The 16,845-nt window shown below is 32.9% G+C and overlaps 11 non-coding genes across 11 annotated transcripts; all 11 read right to left on the bottom strand.

Annotated features, from left to right (window-relative positions):
* Positions 1 to 208: 208 nt before the first annotated feature.
* On the bottom strand, positions 209 to 280 carry TRNAP-AGG (transfer RNA proline (anticodon AGG)). The gene has a single exon. It is a non-coding gene; the product is annotated as a tRNA-Pro (tRNA).
* Positions 281 to 1,131: 851 nt separating this feature from the next.
* Positions 1,132 to 1,203, bottom strand: TRNAP-AGG (transfer RNA proline (anticodon AGG)). Its single transcript has one exon. It is a non-coding gene; the product is annotated as a tRNA-Pro (tRNA).
* An 852-nt stretch (positions 1,204 to 2,055) lies between these two features.
* TRNAP-AGG (transfer RNA proline (anticodon AGG)) lies at positions 2,056 to 2,127 on the bottom strand. The gene has a single exon. It is a non-coding gene; the product is annotated as a tRNA-Pro (tRNA).
* A 1,760-nt stretch (positions 2,128 to 3,887) lies between these two features.
* On the bottom strand, positions 3,888 to 3,959 carry TRNAP-AGG (transfer RNA proline (anticodon AGG)). The gene has a single exon. It is a non-coding gene; the product is annotated as a tRNA-Pro (tRNA).
* An 848-nt stretch (positions 3,960 to 4,807) lies between these two features.
* TRNAP-AGG (transfer RNA proline (anticodon AGG)) lies at positions 4,808 to 4,879 on the bottom strand. The gene has a single exon. It is a non-coding gene; the product is annotated as a tRNA-Pro (tRNA).
* An 849-nt stretch (positions 4,880 to 5,728) lies between these two features.
* Positions 5,729 to 5,800, bottom strand: TRNAP-AGG (transfer RNA proline (anticodon AGG)). Its single transcript has one exon. It is a non-coding gene; the product is annotated as a tRNA-Pro (tRNA).
* Positions 5,801 to 8,486: 2,686 nt separating this feature from the next.
* Positions 8,487 to 8,558, bottom strand: TRNAP-AGG (transfer RNA proline (anticodon AGG)). The gene has a single exon. It is a non-coding gene; the product is annotated as a tRNA-Pro (tRNA).
* Positions 8,559 to 10,317: 1,759 nt separating this feature from the next.
* Positions 10,318 to 10,389, bottom strand: TRNAP-AGG (transfer RNA proline (anticodon AGG)). The gene has a single exon. It is a non-coding gene; the product is annotated as a tRNA-Pro (tRNA).
* An 851-nt stretch (positions 10,390 to 11,240) lies between these two features.
* TRNAP-AGG (transfer RNA proline (anticodon AGG)) lies at positions 11,241 to 11,312 on the bottom strand. The gene has a single exon. It is a non-coding gene; the product is annotated as a tRNA-Pro (tRNA).
* An 846-nt stretch (positions 11,313 to 12,158) lies between these two features.
* On the bottom strand, positions 12,159 to 12,230 carry TRNAP-AGG (transfer RNA proline (anticodon AGG)). Its single transcript has one exon. It is a non-coding gene; the product is annotated as a tRNA-Pro (tRNA).
* Positions 12,231 to 13,994: 1,764 nt separating this feature from the next.
* On the bottom strand, positions 13,995 to 14,066 carry TRNAP-AGG (transfer RNA proline (anticodon AGG)). The gene has a single exon. It is a non-coding gene; the product is annotated as a tRNA-Pro (tRNA).
* Between the last annotated feature and the right edge of the window lie 2,779 nt (positions 14,067 to 16,845).

Genomic DNA, 16,845 nt, shown 5'->3' with positions numbered 1-16,845 from the left:
TGTCAAAATGAGACTTCTTTGAAGCCACTCAAGATTACTTAGACAAAATGGAATCTACAGTATACCCAATATACCACCAAATGGTTGACAGTTTACTAAATATGCATAAGTATATATTTTTTATGGATTTTCAAAAGCAAAATTCACTTGATGCTTTTGACATCAATCAGATAATGGAACCATGGGATTTAAAAGAATCTGAGAAGATGGGCTCGTCCGGGATTTGAACCCAAGACCTCTCGCACCCTAAGCGAGAATCATACCCCTAGACCAACGAGCCAACTGTTCATGCCTTTTTCATGTATACTAATGAAATTGGAAGTGAAACTGTTGGAATACATTAGTAAGTATGTTAAAATACTATCAGATAATAGAACTAAGCACTTTTAAAGAACCTGAGAAAACAGGCTAATCCAGGATATGAACCTGGGGCCTTTTCCACCCAAAGCAAAAATCATACACCCAGACCAACAAGCCACAAGCTAAATAATTTCTTATTCAGATTTTACCATTTTTAAAGTAAAACTCAAATTATTTAATAAAAAAAATGCAATACGCTGGAAAAAAAGAAGTTACATTTTAAAAATACCATAACAATTTAAAAATGTATTGGTAGCATAGCTAAAATGTTTCCTTAAGGTAAATTTTTGTCCAAGTATGCATATTTGGAAAGTTCAGTGCCAAGATTTAGGGGTTCCTATAGAGTTTGAACTTTTCTGATAGTTGGAACCTAAGACTTGTCTCTTACTGTGTGCAACTTAAGCATACAGACCAAGAAGAAAGAACAAAAACAAAAACCTGCAATTAATTGTTGACCTTTTGGTTTGTCAAAAAGAGCCTATTCTTTTAAACCACTCATTGTTTCTTAGAAAAAAGCAAGGTAAGAGAAAAACCTGTAATTTCATTTTGACAGTTTTTTATTTGTCAAAATGAGACTTCTTGAAGCCACTCAAGGTTACTTAGACAAAATGGAATCTACAGTATACCCAATATACCACCAAATGGTTGACAGTTGACTAAATATGCTTAAGTATATACTTTTTTGATGGATTGGCAAAAGCAATATTCACTTGATGCTTTTGACATCAATCAGATAATGGAACCATGGGATTTAAAAGAACCTGAGAAAATGGGCTCGTCCGGGATTTGAACCCGGGACCTCTCGCACCCTAAGCGAGAATCATACCCCTAGACCAACGAGCCAACTGTTCATGCATTTTGATGCATACTAATGAAATTGGAAGTGAACCTGTTGGAATACATTAGTAAGTATTTTAAAATACTATCAGATAATAGAACTAAGCACTTTTAAAGAACCTGAGAAAACAGGCTAATCCAGGATATGAACCTGGGGCCTTTTCCACCCAAAGCAAAAATCATACACCCAGACCAACAAGCCACAAGCTAAATAATTTCTTATTCAGATTTTACCATTTTTAAAGTAAAACTCAAATTATTTAATTAAAAAAATGCAATACGCTGGAAAAAAAGAAGTTACATTTTAAAAATACCATAACAATTTAAAAATGTATTGGTAGCATAGCTAAAATGTTTCCTTAAGGTCAATTTTTGTCCAAGTATGCATATTTGGAAAGTTCAGTGCCAAGATTTAGGGGTTTCTATAGAGTTTGAATTTTTCTGATAGTTGGAACCTAAGACTTGTCTCTTACTGTGTGCAACTTAAGCATACAGACCAAGAAGAAAGAAAAAAATAAAAAAACCTGCAATTAATTGTTGACCTTTTTGTTTGTCAAAAAGAGCCTATTCTTTTAAGCCACTCATTGTTTCTTAGAAAAAAGCAAGGTAAGATAAAAAACCTGCAATTTCATTTTGACAGTTTTTTATTTGTCAAAATGAGACTTCTTGAAGCCACTCAAGGTTACTTAGACAAAATGGAATCTACAGTATACCCAATATATCACCAAATGGTTGACAGTTTACTAAATATGCTTAAGTATATACTTTTTTGATGGATTGGCAAAAGCAATATTCACTTGATGCTTTTGACATCAATCAGATAATGGAACCATGGGATTTAAAAGAACCTGAGAAAATGGGCTCGTCCGGGATTTGAACCCGGGACCTCTCGCACCCTAAGCGAGAATCATACCCCTAGACCAACCAGCCAACTGTTCAGGCATTTTGATGCATACTAATGAAATTGGAAGTGAACCTGTTGGAATACATTAGTAAGTATTTTAAAATACTATCAGATAATAGAACTAAGCACTTTTAAAGAACCTGAGAAAACAGGCTAATCCAGGATATGAACCTGGTGCCTTTTCCACTCAAAGCAAAAATCATACACCCAGACCAACAAGCCACAAGCTAAATAATTTCTTATTCAGATTTTACCATTTTTAAAGTAAAACTCAAATTATTTAATAAAAAAATGCAATAAGCTGGAAAAAAAGATGTTACATTTTAAAAATACCATAACAATTTAAAAATGTATTGGTAGCATAGCTAAAATGTTTCCGTAAGGTAAATTTTTGTCTAAGTATGCATATTTGGAAAGTTCAGTGCCAAGATTTAGGGGTTCCTATAGAGTTTGAACTTTTCTGATAGTTGGAACCTAAGACTTGTCTCTTACTGTGTGCAACTTAAGCATACAGACCAAGAAGAAAGAAAAAAAACAAAAACCTGCAATTAATTGTTGACCTTTTTGTTTGTCAAAAAGAGCCTATTCTTTTAAGCCACTCATTGTTTCTTAGAAAAAAGCAAGGTAAGATAAAAACCTGCAATTTCATTTTGACAGTTTTTTATTTGTCAAAATGAGACTTCTTGAAGCCACTCAAGGTTACTTAGACAAAATGGAATCTACAGTATACCAAATATACCACCAAATGGTTGACAGTTTACTAAATATGCATAAGTATATATTTTTTTATGGATTTTCAAAAGCAAAATTCACTTGATGCTTTTGACATAAATCAGATAATGGAACCATGGGATTTAAAAGAACTTGAGCTCGTCCGGGATTTGAACACGGGACCTCTCGCACCCTAAGCGAGAATCATACCCCTAGACCAACGAGACAACTGTTCATGCATTTTGATGCATACTAATGAAATTGGAAGTGAACCTGATGGAATACATTAGTAAGTATTTTAAAATACTATCAGATAATAGAACTAAGCACTTTTAAAGAACCTGAGAAAACAGGCTAATCCAGGATATGAACCTTGGGCCTTTTCCACCCAAAGCAAAAATCATACACCCAGACCAACAAGCCACAAGCTAAATAATTTCTTATTCAGATTTTACCATTTTTAAAGTAAAACTCAAATTATTTAATTAAAAAAATGCAATACGCTGGAAAAAAAGATGTTACATTTTAAAAATACCATAACAATTTAAAAATGTATTGGTAGCATAGCTAAAATGTTTCCTTAAGGTAAATTTTTGTCCAAGTATGCATATTTGGAAAGTTCAGTGCCAAGATTTAGGGGTTCCTATAGAGTTTGAACTTTTATGATAGTTGGAACCTAAGACTTGTCTCATACTGTGTGCAACTTATGCATACAGACCAAGAAGAAAGAAAAAAACAAAAACCTGCAATTAATTGTTGACCTTTTTGTTTGTCAAAAAGAGCCTATTCTTTGAAGCCACTCATTGTTTCTTAGAAAAAAGCAAGGTAAGAGAAAAACCTGTAATTTCATTTTGACAGTTTTTAATTTGTCAAAATGAGACTTCTTTGAAGCCACTCAAGATTACTTAGACAAAATGGAATCTACAGTATACCCAATATACCACCAAATGGTTGACAGTTTACTAAATATGCATAAGTATATATTTTTTATGGATTTTCAAAAGCAAAATTCACTTGATGCTTTTGACATCAATCAGATAATGGAACCATGGGATTTAAAAGAATCTGAGAAGATGGGCTCGTCCGGGATTTGAACCCAGGACCTCTCGCACCCTAAGTGAGAATCATACCCCTAGACCAACGAGCCAACTGTTCATGCCTTTTTCATGTATACTAATGAAATTGAATGTGAAACTGTTGGAATACATTAGTAAGTATGTTAAAATACTATCAGATAATAGAACTAAGCACTTTTAAAGAACCTGAGAAAACAGGCTAATCCAGGATATGAACCTGGGGCCTTTTCCACCCAAAGCAAAAATCATACACCCAGACCAACAAGCCACAAGCTAAATAATTTCTTATTCAGATTTTACCATTTTTAAAGTAAAACTCAAATTATTTAATTAAAAAAATGCAATACGCTGGAAAAAAAGAAGTTACATTTTAAAAATACCATAACAATTTAAAAATGTATTGGTAGCATAGCTAAAATGTTTCCTTAAGGTAAATTTTTGTCCAAGTATGCATATTTGGAAAGTTCAGTGCCAAGATTTAGGGGTTCCTATAGAGTTTGAACTTTTCTGATAGTTGGAACCTAAGACTTGTCTCATACTGTGTCCAACTTATGCATACAGACCAAGAAGAAAGAAAAAAACAAAAACCTGCAATTAATTGTTGACCTTTTTGTTTGTCAAAAAGAGCCTATTCTTTAAAGCCACTCATTGTTTCTTAGAAAAAAGCAAGGTAAGAGAAAAACCTGCAATTTCATTTTGACAGTTTTTTATTTGTCAAAATGAGACTTCTTGAAGCCACTGAAGGTTACTTAGACAAAATGGAATCTACAGTATACCCAATATACCACCAAATGGTTGACAGTTTACTAAATATGCATAAGTATATATTTTGTATGGATTTTCAAAAGCAAAATTCTCTTGATGCTTTTGACATCAATCAGATAATGGAACCATGGGATTTAAAACAATCTGAGAAGATGGGCTCGTCCGGGATTTGAACCTGGGACCTCTCGCACCCTAAGCGAGAATCATACCCCTAGACCAACGAGCCAACTGTTCATGCATTTTTCATGTATACTTATGAAATTGGAAGTGAAACTGTTGGAATACATTAGTAAGTATTTTAAAATACTATCAGATAATAGAACTAAGCATTTTTAAAGAACCTGAGAAAACAGGCTTATCCAGGATATGAATCTGGGGCCTTTTGCACCCAAAGCAAAAATCATACACCCAGACCAACAAGCCACAAGTTAAATAATTTCTTATTCAGATTTTACCATTTTTAAAGTAAAACTCAAATTATTTAATAAAAAAATGCAATACGCTGGAAAAAAAGATGTTACATTTTAAAAATACCATAACAATTAAAAAATGTATTGGTAGCATAGCTAAAATGTTTCCTTAAGGTAAATTTTTGTCCAAGTATGCATATTTGGAAAGTTCAGTGCCAAGATTTAGGGGTTCCTATAGAGTTTAAACTTTTCTGATAGTTGGAACCTAAGACTTGTCTCATACTGTGTGCAACTTATGCATACAGACCAAGAAGAAAGAAAAAAACAAAAACCTGCAATTAATTGTTGACCTTTTTGTTTGTCAAAAAGAGCCTATTCTTTGAAGCAACTCATTGTTTCTTAGAAAAAAGCAAGGTAAGAGAAAAACCTGTAATTTCATTTTGACAGTTTTTAATTTGTCAAAATGAGACTCCTTTGAAGCCACTCAAGATTACTTAGACAAAATGGAATCTACAGTATACCCAATATACCACCAAATGGTTGACAGTTTACTAAATATGCATAAGTATATATTTTTTTATGGATTTTCAAAAGCAAAATTCACTTGATGCTTTTGACATCAATCAGATAATGGAACCATGGGATTTAAAAGAATCTGAGAAGATGGGCTCGTCCGGGATTTGAACCCAAGACCTCTCGCACCCTAAGCGAGAATCATACCCCTAGACCAACGAGCCAACTGTTCATGCATTTTTCATGTATACTAATGAAATTGGAAGTGAAACTGTTGGAATACATTAGTAAGTATTTTAAAATACTATCAGATAATAGAACTAAGCACTTTTAAAGAACCTGAGAAAACAGGCTAATCCAGGATATGAACCTGGTGCCTTTTCCACTCAAAGCAAAAATCATACACCCAGACCAACAAGCCACAAGCTAAATAATTTCTTATTCAGATTTTACCATTTTTAAAGTAAAACTCAAATTATTTAATAAAAAAAAATGCAATAAGCTGGAAAAAAAGATGTTACATTTTAAAAATACCATAACAATTTAAAAATGTATTGGTAGCATAGCTAAAATGTTTCCTTAAGGTAAATTTTTGTCCAAGTATGCATATTTGGAAAGTTCAGTGCCAAGATTTAGGGGTTCCTATAGAGTTTGAACTTTTCTGATAGTTGGAACCTAAGACTTGTCTCATACTGTGTGCAACTTAAGCATACAGACCAAGAAGAAAGAAAAAAACAAAAACCTGCAATTAATTGTTGACCTTTTTGTTTGTCAAAAAGAGCCTATTCTTTTAAGCCACTCATTGTTTCTTAGAAAAAAGCAAGGTAAGAGAAAAACCTGTAATTTCATTTTGACAGTTTTTAATTTGTCAAAATGAGACTTCTTTGAAGCCACTCAAGGTTACTTAGACAAAGTGGAATCTACAGTATACCCAATATACCACCAAATGGTTGACAGTTAACTAAATATGCTTAAGGATATACTTTTTTGATGGATTGGCAAAAGCAATATTCACTTGATGCTTTTGACATCAATCAGATAATGGAACCATGGGATTTAAAAGAACCTGAGAAAATGGGCTCGTCCGGGATTTGAACCCGAGACCTCTCGCACCCTAAGCGAGAATCATTCCCCTATACCAACGAGCCAACTGTTCATGCATTTTGATGCATACTAATGAAATTGGAAGTGAACCTGTTGGAATACATTAGTAAGTATTTTAAAATACTATCAGATATTAGAACTAAGCACTTTTAAAGAACCTAATAAAACAGGCTCATCCAGGATATGAACCTGGGGCCTTTTGCACCCAAAGCAAAAATCATACACCCAGACCAACAAGCCACAAGCTAAATAATTTCTTATTCAGATTTTACCATTTTTAAATTAAAACTCAAATTATTTAATAAAAAAATGCAATAAGCTGGAAAAAAGATGTTATATTTTAAAAATACCATAACAATTTAAAAATGTATTGGTAGCATAGTTAAAATGTTTCCTTAAGGTAAATTTTTGTCCAAGTATGCATATTTGGAAAGTTCAGTGCCAAGATTTAGGGGTTCCTAAAGAGTTTGAACTTTTCATTTAGTTGGAACCTAAGACTTGTCTCATACTGTGTGCAACTTATGCATACAGACCAAGAAGAAAGAAAAAAACAAAAACCTGCAATTAATTGTTGACCTTTTTGTTTGTCAAAAATAGCCTATTCTTTTAAGCCACTCATTGTTTCTTAGAAAAAAGATAGGTAAGAGAAAACCTGTAATTTCATTTTGACAGTTTTTAATTTGTCAAAATGAGACTTCTTTGAAGCCACTCAAGATTACTAAGAAAAAATGGAATCTACAGAATACCCAATATACCACCAAATGGTTGACAGTTTACTAAATATGCATAAGTATATACTTTTTTGATTGATTGGCAAAAGCAAAATTCACTTGATGCTTTTGACATCAATCAGATAATGGAACCATTGGATTTAAAAGAACCTGAGAAGTTGGGCTCATCCGAGATCTGAACCCTGGATCTCTCGCACCCTAAGCAAGAATCATACCCCTAGACTAACGAGCCAACTGTTCATGCTTTTCATGTATACTAATGAAATTGGAAGTGAAACTGTTGGAATACATTAGTATTTTAAAATACTATCAGATAATAGAACTAAGCACTTTTAAAGAACCTGAGAAAACAGGCTTATCCAGGATATGAACCTGGTGCCTTTTCCACTCAAAGCAAAAATCATACACCCAGACCAACAAGCCACAAGCTAAATAATTTCTTATTCAGATTTTACCATTTTTAAAGTAAAACTCAAATTATTTAATTAAAAAATGCAATAAGCTGGAAAAAAAGATGTTACATTTTAAAAATACCATAACAATTTAAAAATGTTTTGGTAGCATAGCTAAAATGTTTCCTTAAGGTAAATTTTTGTCCAAGTATGCATATTTGGAAAGTTCAGTGCCAAGATTTAGGGGTTCCTATAGAGTTTGAACTTTTCTGATAGTTTGAACCTAAGACTTGTCTCATACTGTGTGCAACTTAAGCATACAGACCAAGAAGAAAGAAAAAAACAAAAACCTGCAATTAATTGTTGACCTTTTTGTTTGTCAAAAAGAGCCTATTCTTTTAAGCCACTCATTGTTTCTTAGAAAAAAGCAAGGTAAGAGAAAAACCTGCAATTTCATTTTGACCGTTTTTTATTTGTCAAAATGAGACTTCTTGAAGCCACTCAAGGTTACTTAGACAAAATGGAATCTACAGTATACCCAATATATCACCAAATGGTTGACAGTTTACTAAATATGCTTAAGTATATACTTTTTTGATGGATTGGCAAAAGCAATATTCACTTGATGCTTTTGACATCAATCAGATAATGGAACCATGGGATTTAAAAGAACCTGAGAAAATAGGCTCGTCCGGGATTTGAACCCGGGACCTCTCGCACCCTAAGCGAGAATCATACCCCTAGACCAACGAGCCAACTGTTCAGGCATTTTGATGCATACTAATGAAATTGGAAGTGAACCTGTTGGAATACATTAGTAAGTATTTTAAAATACTATCAGATAATAGAACTAAGCACTTTTAAAGAACCTGAGAAAACAGGCTAATCCAGGATATGAACCTGGTGCCTTTTCCACTCAAAGCAAAAATCATACACCCAGACCAACAAGCCACAAGCTAAATAATTTCTTATTCAGATTTTACCATTTTTAAAGTAAAACTCAAATTATTTAATAAAAAAATGCAATAAGCTGGGAAAAAAGATGTTACATTTTAAAAATACCATAACAATTTAAAAATGTATTGGTAGCATAGCTAAAATGTTTCCTTAAGGTAAATTTTTGTCTAAGTATGCATATTTGGAAAGTTCAGTGCCAAGATTTAGGGGTTCCTATAGAGTTTGAACTTTTCTGATAGTTGGAACCTAAGACTTGTCTCTTACTGTGTGCTACTTAAGCATACAGACCAAGAAGAAAGAAAAAAAAACAAACCTGCAATTAATTGTTGACCTTTTTGTTTGTCAAAAAGAGCCTATTCTTTTAAGCCACTCATTGTTTCTTAGAAAAAAGCAAGGTAAGATAAAAACCTGCAATTTCATTTTGACAGTTTTTTATTTGTCAAAATGAGACTTCTTGAAGCCACTCAAGGTTACTTAGACAAAATGGAATCTACAGTATACCAAATATACCACCAAATGGTTGACAGTTTACTAAATATGCATAAGTATATATTTTTTTATGGATTTTCAAAAGCAAAATTCACTTGATGCTTTTGACATAAATCAGATAATGGAACCATGGGATTTAAAAGAACTTGAGCTCGTCCAGGATTTGAACCCGGGACCTCTCGCACCCTAAGCGAGAATCATACCCCTAGACCAATGAGCCAACTGTTCATGCATTTTGATGCATACTAATGAAATTGGAAGTGAACCTGATGGAATACATTAGTAAGTATTTTAAAATACTATCAGATAATAGAACTAAGCACTTTTAAAGAACCTGAGAAAACAGGCTAATCCAGGATATGAACCTTGGGCCTTTTCCACCCAAAGCAAAAATCATACACCCAGACCAACAAGCCACAAGCTAAATAATTTCTTATTCAGATTTTACCATTTTTAAAGTAAAACTCAAATTATTTAATTAAAAAAATGCAATACGCTGGAAAAAAAGAAGTTACATTTTAAAAATACCATAACAATTTAAAAATGTATTGGTAGCATAGCTAAAATGTTTCCTTAAGGTAAATTTTTGTCCAAGTATGCATATTTGGAAAGTTCAGTGCCAAGATTTAGGGGTTCCTATAGAGTTTGAACTTTTATGATAGTTGGAACCTAAGACTTGTCTCATACTGTGTGCAACTTATGCATACAGACCAAGAAGAAAGAAAAAAACAAAAACCTGCAATTAATTGTTGACCTTTTTGTTTGTCAAAAAGAGCCTATTCTTTGAAGCCACTCATTGTTTCTTAGAAAAAAGCAAGGTAAGAGAAAAACCTGTAATTTCATTTTGACAGTTTTTAATTTGTCAAAATGAGACTTCTTTGAAGCCACTCAAGATTACTTAGACAAAATGGAATCTACAGTATACCCAATATACCACCAAATGGTTGACAGTTTACTAAATATGCATAAGTATATATTTTTTATGGATTTTCAAAAGCAAAATTCACTTGATGCTTTTGACATCAATCAGATAATGGAACCATGGGATTTAAAAGAATCTGAGAAGATGGGCTCGTCCGGGATTTGAACCCAAGACCTCTCGCACCCTAAGCGAGAATCATACCCCTAGACCAACGAGCCAACTGTTCATGCCTTTTTCATGTATACTAATGAAATTGGAAGTGAAACTGTTGGAATACATTAGTAAGTATGTTAAAATACTATCAGATAATAGAACTAAGCACTTTTAAAGAACCTGAGAAAACAGGCTAATCCAGGATATGAACCTGGGGCCTTTTCCACCCAAAGCAAAAATCATACACCCAGACCAACAAGCCACAAGCTAAATAATTTCTTATTCAGATTTTACCATTTTTAAAGTAAAACTCAAATTATTTAATAAAAAAAATGCAATACGCTGGAAAAAAAGAAGTTACATTTTAAAAATACCATAACAATTTAAAAATGTATTGGTAGCATAGCTAAAATGTTTCCTTAAGGTAAATTTTTGTCCAAGTATGCATATTTGGAAAGTTCAGTGCCAAGATTTAGGGGTTCCTATAGAGTTTGAACTTTTCTGATAGTTGGAACCTAAGACTTGTCTCTTACTGTGTGCAACTTAAGCATACAGACCAAGAAGAAAGAACAAAAACAAAAACCTGCAATTAATTGTTGACCTTTTGGTTTGTCAAAAAGAGCCTATTCTTTTAAACCACTCATTGTTTCTTAGAAAAAAGCAAGGTAAGAGAAAAACCTGTAATTTCATTTTGACAGTTTTTTATTTGTCAAAATGAGACTTCTTGAAGCCACTCAAGGTTACTTAGACAAAATGGAATCTACAGTATACCCAATATACCACCAAATGGTTGACAGTTGACTAAATATGCTTAAGTATATACTTTTTTGATGGATTGGCAAAAGCAATATTCACTTGATGCTTTTGACATCAATCAGATAATGGAACCATGGGATTTAAAAGAACCTGAGAAAATGGGCTCGTCCGGGATTTGAACCCGGGACCTCTCGCACCCTAAGCGAGAATCATACCCCTAGACCAACGAGCCAACTGTTCATGCATTTTGATGCATACTAATGAAATTGGAAGTGAACCTGTTGGAATACATTAGTAAGTATTTTAAAATACTATCAGATAATAGAACTAAGCACTTTTAAAGAACCTGAGAAAACAGGCTAATCCAGGATATGAACCTGGGGCCTTTTCCACCCAAAGCAAAAATCATACACCCAGACCAACAAGCCACAAGCTAAATAATTTCTTATTCAGATTTTACCATTTTTAAAGTAAAACTCAAATTATTTAATAAAGAAATGCAATAAGCTGGAAAAAAAGATGTTACATTTTAAAAATACCATAACAATTAAAAAATGTATTGTTAGCATAGCTAAAAATTTCCTTAAGGTAAATTTTTGTCCAAGTATGCATATTTGGAAAGTTCAGTGCCAAGATTTAGGGGTTCCTATAGAGTTTGAACTTTTCTGATAGTTGGAACCTAAGACTTGTCTCATACTGTGTGCAACTTATGCATACAGACCAAGAAGAAAGAAAAAAACAAAAACCTGCAATTAATTGTTGACCTTTTTGTTTGTCAAAAAGAGCCTATTCTTTAAAGCCACTCATTGTTTCTTAGAAAAAAGATAGGTAAGAGAAAAACCTGTAATTTCATTTTGACAGTTTTTAATTTGTCAAAATGAGACTCCTTTGAAGCCACTCAAGATTACTTAGACAAAATGGAATCTACAGTATACCCAATATACCACCAAATGGTTGACAGTTTACTAAATATGCATAAGTATATATTTTTTATGGATTTTCAAAAGCAAAATTCACTTGATGCTTTTGACATCAATCAGATAATGGAACCATGGGATTTAAAAGAATCTGAGAAGATGGGCTCGTCCGGGATTTGAATCCGGGACCTCTCGCACCCTAAGCGAGAATCATACCCCTAGACCAACGAGCCAACTGTTCATGCATCTTTCATGTATACTAATGAAATTGGAAGTGAAACTGTTGGAATACATTAGTAAGTATTTTAAAATACTATCAGATAATAGAACTAAGCACTTTTAAAGAACCTGAGAAAACAGGCTAATCCAGGATATGAACCTGGTGCCTTTTCCACTCAAAGCAAAAATCATACACCCAGACCAACAAGCCACAAGCTAAATAATTTCTTATTCAGATTTTACCATTTTTAAAGTAAAACTCAAATTATTTAATTAAAAAATGCAATAAGCTGGAAAAAAAGATGTTACATTTTAAAAATACCATAACAATTTAAAAATGTATTGGTAGCATAGCTAAAATGTTTCCTTAAGGTAAATTTTTGTCCAAGTATGCATATTTGGAAAGTTCAGTGCCAAGATTTAGGGGTTCCTATAGAGTTTGAACTTTTCTTATAGTTGGAACCTAAGACTAGTCTCATACTGTGTGCAACTTAAGCATACAGACCAAGAAGAAAGAAAAAAACAAAAACCTGCAATTAATTGTTGACCTTTTTGTTTGTCAAAAAGAGCCTATTCTTTTAAGCCACTCATTGTTTCTTAGAAAAAAGCAAGGTAAGAGAAAAACCTGTAATTTCATTTTGACAGTTTTTTATTTGTCAAAATGAGACTCCTTTGAAGCCACTCAAGGTTACTTAGACAAAGTGGAATCTACAGTATACCCAATATACCACCAAATGGTTGACAGTTAACTAAATATGCTTAAGTATATACTTTTTTGATGGATTGGCAAAAGCAAAATTCACTTGATGCTTTTGACATCAATCAGATAATGGAACCATTGGATTTAAAAGAACTTGAGAAGTTGGGCTCGTCCGAGATCTGAACCCTGGCTTGCTCGCACCCTAAGCAAGAATCATACCCCTAGATTAACGAGCCAACTGTTCATGCTTTTCATGTATACTAATGAAATTGGAAGTGAAACTGTTGGAATACATTAGTATTTTAAAATACTATCAGATAATAGAACTAAACACTTTTAAAGAACCTGAGAAAACAGGCTTATCCAGGATATGAACCTGGTGCCTTTTCCACTCAAAGCAAAAATCATACACCCAGACCAACAAGCCACAAGCTAAATAATTTCTTATTCAGATTTTACCATTTTTAAAGTAAAACTCAAATTATTTAATTAAAAAATGCAATAAGCTGGAAAAAAAGATGTTACATTTTAAAAATACCATAACAATTTAAAAATGTTTTGGTAGCATAGCTAAAATGTTTCCTTAAGGTACATTTTTGTCCAAGTATGCATATTTGGAAAGTTCAGTGCCAAGATTTAGGGGTTCCTATAGAGTTTGAACTTTTCTGATAGTTTGAACCTAAGACTTGTCTCATACTGTGTGCAACTTAAGCATACAGACCAAGAAGAAAGAAAAAAACAAAAACCTGCAATTAATTGTTGACCTTTTTGTTTGTCAAAAAGAGACTATTCTTTTAAGCCACTCATTGTTTCTTAGAAAAAAGCAGGGTAAGATAAAAACCTGTAATTTCATTTTGATAGTTTTTTATTTGTCAAAATGAGACTTCTTTGAAGCCACTCAAGGTTACTTAGACAAAATGGAATCTACAGTATACCCAATATACCACTAAATGGTTGACAGTTTACTAAATATGCATAAGTATATATTTTTTATGGATTTTCAAAAGCAAAATTCACTTGATGCTTTTGACATCAATCAGATAATGGAACCATGGGATTTAAAAGAATCTGAGAAGATGGGCTCGTCCGGGATTTGAATCCGGGACCTCTCGCACCCTAAGCGAGAATCATACCCCTAGACTAACGAGCCAACTGTTCATGCCTCTTTCATGTATACTAATGAAATTGGAAGTGAAACTGTTGGAATACATTAGTAAGTATTTTAAAATACTATCAGATAATAGAACTAAGCACTTTTAAAGAACCTGAGAAAACAGGCTAATCCAGGATATGAACCTGGTGCCTTTTCCACTCAAAGCAAAAATCATACACCCAGACCAACAAGCCACAAGCTAAATAATTTCTTATTCAGATTTTACCATTTTTAAAGTAAAACTCAAATTATTTAATTAAAAAATGCAATAAGCTGGAAAAAAAGATGTTACATTTTAAAAATACCATAACAATTTAAAAATGTATTGGTAGCATAGCTAAAATGTTTCCGTAAGGTAAATTTTTGTCTAAGTATGCATATTTGGAAAGTTCAGTGCCAAGATTTAGGGGTTCCTATAGAGTTTGAACTTTTCTGATAGTTGGAACCTAAGACTTGTCTCTTACTGTGTGCAACTTAAGCATACAGACCAAGAAGAAAGAAAAAAACAAAAACCTGCAATTAATTGTTGACCTTTTTGTTTGTCAAAAAGAGCCTATTCTTTTAAGCCACTCATTGTTTCTTAGAAAAAAGCAAGGTAAGAGAAAAACCTGTAATTTCATTTTGACAGTTTTTTATTTGTCAAAATGAGACTCCTTTGAAGCCACTCAAGGTTACTTAGACAAAGTGGAATCTACAGTATACCCAATATACCACCAAATGGTTGACAGTTAACTAAATATGCTTAAGTATATACTTTTTTGATGGATTGGCAAAAGCAAAATTCACTTGATGCTTTTGACATCAATCAGATAATGGAACCATTGGATTTAAAAGAACTTGAGAAGTTGGGCTCGTCCGAGATCTGAACCCTGGCTCGCTCGCACCCTAAGCAAGAATCATACCCCTAGACTAACGAGCCAACTGTTCATGCTTTTCATGTATACTAATGAAATTGGAAGTGAAACTGTTGGAATACATTAGTATTTTAAAATACTATCAGATAATAGAACTAAACACTTTTAAAGAACCTGAGAAAACAGGCTTATCCAGGATATGAACCTGGTGCCTTTTCCACTCAAAGCAAAAATCATACACCCAGACCAACAAGCCACAAGCTAAATAATTTCTTATTCAGATTTTACCAATTTTAAAGTAAAACTCAAATTATTTAATAAAAAAATGCAATAAGCTGGAAAAAAAGATGTTACATTTTAAAAATACCATAACAATTTAAAAATGTTTTGGTAGCATAGCTAAAATGTTTCCTTAAGGTACATTTTTGTCCAAGTATGCATATTTGGAAAGTTCAGTGCCAAGATTTAGGGGTTCCTATAGAGTTTGAACTTTTCTGATAGTTTGAACCTAAGACTTGTCTCATACTGTGTGCAACTTAAGCATACAGACCAAGAAGAAAGAAAAAAACAAAAACCTGCAATTAATTGTTGACCTTTTTGTTTGTCAAAAAGAGCCTATTCTTTTAAGCCACTCATTGTTTCTTAGAAAAAAGCAGGGTAAGATAAAAACCTGTAATTTCATTTTGATAGTTTTTTATTTGTCAAAATGAGACTTCTTTGAAGCCACTCAAGGTTACTTAGACAAAATGGAATCTACAGTATACCCAATATACCACCAAATGGTTGACAGTTTACTAAATATGCATAAGTATATTTTTTTTATGGATTTTCAAAAGCAAAATTCACTTGATGCTTTTGACATCAATCAGATAATGGAACCATGGGATTTAAAATAATCTGAGAATATGGGCTCGTCCGGAATTTGAATCCGGGACCTCTTGCACCCTAAGCGAGAATCATACCCCTAGACCAACGAGCCAACTGTTCATGCATCTTTCATGTATACTAATGAAATTGGAAGTGAAACTGTTGGAATACATTAGTAAGTATTTTAAAATACTATCAGATAATAGAACTAAGCACTTTTAAAGAACCTGAGAAAACAGGCTAATCCAGGATATTAACCTGGTGCCTTTTCCACTCAAAGCAAAAATCATACACCCAGACCAACAAGCCACAAGCTAAATAATTTCTTATTCAGATTTTACCATTTTTAAAGTAAAACTCAAATTATTTAATTAAAAAATGCAATAAGCTGGAAAAAAAGATGTTACATTTTAAAAATACCATAACAATTTAAAAATGTATTGGTAGCATAGCTAAAATGTTTCCTTAAGGTAAATTTTTGTCCAAGTATGCATATTTGGAAAGTTCAGTGCCAAGATTTAGGGGTTCCTATAGAGTTTGAACTTTTCTTATAGTTGGAACCTAAGACTAGTCTCATACTGTGTGCAACTTAAGCATACAGACCAAGAAGAAAGAAAAAAACAAAAACCTGCAATTAATTGTTGACCTTTTTGTTTGTCAAAAAGAGCCTATTCTTTTAAGCCACTCATTGTTTCTTAGAAAAAAGCAAGGTAAGAGAAAAACCTGTAATTTCATTTTGACAGTTTTTTATTTGTCAAAATGAGACTCCTTTGAAGCCACTCAAGGTTACTTAGACAAAGTGGAATCTACAGTATACCCAATATACCACCAAATGGTTGACAGTTAACTAAATATGCTTAAGTATATACTTTTTTGATGGATTGGCAAAAGCAAAATTCACTTGATGCTTTTGACATCAATCAGATAATGGAACCATTGGATTTAAAAGAACTTGAGAAGTTGGGCTTGTCCGAGATCTGAACCCTGGCTTGCTCGCACCCTAAGCAAGAATCATACCCCTAGATTAACGAGCCAACTGTTCATGCTTTTCATGT

This window comes from Pseudophryne corroboree, chromosome 3, assembly GCF_028390025.1.
Source record: "Pseudophryne corroboree isolate aPseCor3 chromosome 3, aPseCor3.hap2, whole genome shotgun sequence".
In the NCBI taxonomy this organism is placed as follows: Eukaryota; Metazoa; Chordata; class Amphibia; order Anura; family Myobatrachidae; genus Pseudophryne; species Pseudophryne corroboree.
Note: the sequence above shows the minus strand (reverse complement) of the source record. Positions and strands in the feature narration are given on the sequence as shown.